The following is a 1,845-nucleotide window of genomic DNA, read 5'->3' as shown; positions in this document are numbered from 1 at the left end:
GAAGCGATAATAATAATTTGTATCAGTGAAACGTGTCTTTAAGTCGACTTATGGTGTATCATAGAAAACTATGACAGTTTTTGAAGAGCCATCAATTTTTTGAACTTTTCATTACCACTTCTGGTAAATAGGAGTTTTTATTAAGAGATTAAGAACTTCGGAAAGACCCCTTAAGCTGTTTACTTGCTTCTTTTAATAACCGAAATGTCGAGTATTTCTGTCAGAATAAACGAGGATTAGTGGTTTATTAAATCTTCCGCAGTAACTGCAACCAAGAATGCATTAATATCGCGATTTGCTAAAAAATGAAGAACAATGATAAACAAAATTTGAGAATCGTGTCATTATTATCAACGTTTGCTATCGTACATTTCCCGTATCTCTCGTTATCAATTTCGCTGAGTAGAAAATTTGACAAAAATAATTAGGAGTTCTAGAAAATTCTGCAAATCTGCTTGACTCTCTCGATAAAACCGAGACTAAGTATTTTCTCGAAAATAATCGAGGATTATCGATTCATAGAACGCTTCTTACAACCTGTAACCGAGAATATCCTTATCACGCATAATCGCTTATCATGCGAAAACAAACATTCATAGAAATAAACACGTACGGGAAATAAAATCTACAAGTTCTGTACAAACACGAGCAGCAAACGATGAAGCCTCTCGAAAACCCTTCGCGACGAAGAATGTGGAGAAATATGTAGGTACTTGAAACACGCACAATAAAGAAAAGGTAAATCGGTAATATACCAATATACTTGCATGTAAGTCTCGGTATGAAGGTACGAATGTGTGTACATATATGAGAATGAGCGTTTTAAGTACGAGCATGTGTTCTCGTCTATAAGAATATTCGGTACTGTATTTAAACACGTTTGTATATACACTATCATTGATAAATATTGGACCACTTGTAATCTAAAAGACTATAGCAAGGTTACAATATTTTTAAGTAGAATACTTTTAAGTAGAGCGAATGTAAGTGTATATGATCGACATGAGGCATTACTAGTTAATAAATTATATTATTAAATTATTAAATACTCCGTTCATTTATATATCCATCAGCAATGGCGACGTTTACGATTCGAAGCAATCTAGCAACAAGCTATTTTATTCCTTTCTTTCGAATTTTTAGACACTTTCTAATAATATATACAAGACCCTAATATATTTGCATATTATACGAAGTCCTAATATCTGAAAGTAAAAATGATCAAAGAACGTCTATCATCCTAATTTACTATACTGAGGGTTAACACTAAGTTTATGGATATTTCTTGTACAAATATCTCTATGAACACATATTGACATTTTATTTAAAATTCAACTTAAAAAGCAACATAATTATATACTAATATAAGTGAAACTATAAGATATATATTTATATAAAATTTATAATAATTGTAGGTATTATTTTGACTTTTAATAAGTGCATTTAAATTATATTTCTGTAATTTTCATTGTGAAATTCGACATCTGTCGAAATGACGTGCCCCACAAATTTATTGTTAAGAAACACTCGCACCTTAAAGCTGTCCATAACGACACAATTATACATTCTCATAAATGAAATTATGAGATATATATTTATCTAAAATTTATGATATTTGTAGGTATTATTTTTATTTTTATTAAATATATTAAAATTGGGTTTTTGTCATTTTCGTCGTGAAATTCGACACCTGTCAAAATGACGTGCCCCACGAATTTATTGTTAAGAAACATTCGCACCTGGAAGGTGTCCACAACTATATTTTTCCTCGAAAATTGTAGATCTCTGCCGAGGTCTAGACCACGGCGCCAGGTGAACTCCGAAGCTTGATAAATGAAAGATTAA

Source organism: Eufriesea mexicana, unplaced genomic scaffold (assembly GCF_001483705.2).
Source record: "Eufriesea mexicana isolate 0111107269 unplaced genomic scaffold, ASM148370v2 scaffold2839, whole genome shotgun sequence".
In the NCBI taxonomy this organism is placed as follows: Eukaryota; Metazoa; Arthropoda; class Insecta; order Hymenoptera; family Apidae; genus Eufriesea; species Eufriesea mexicana.
Note: the sequence above shows the minus strand (reverse complement) of the source record.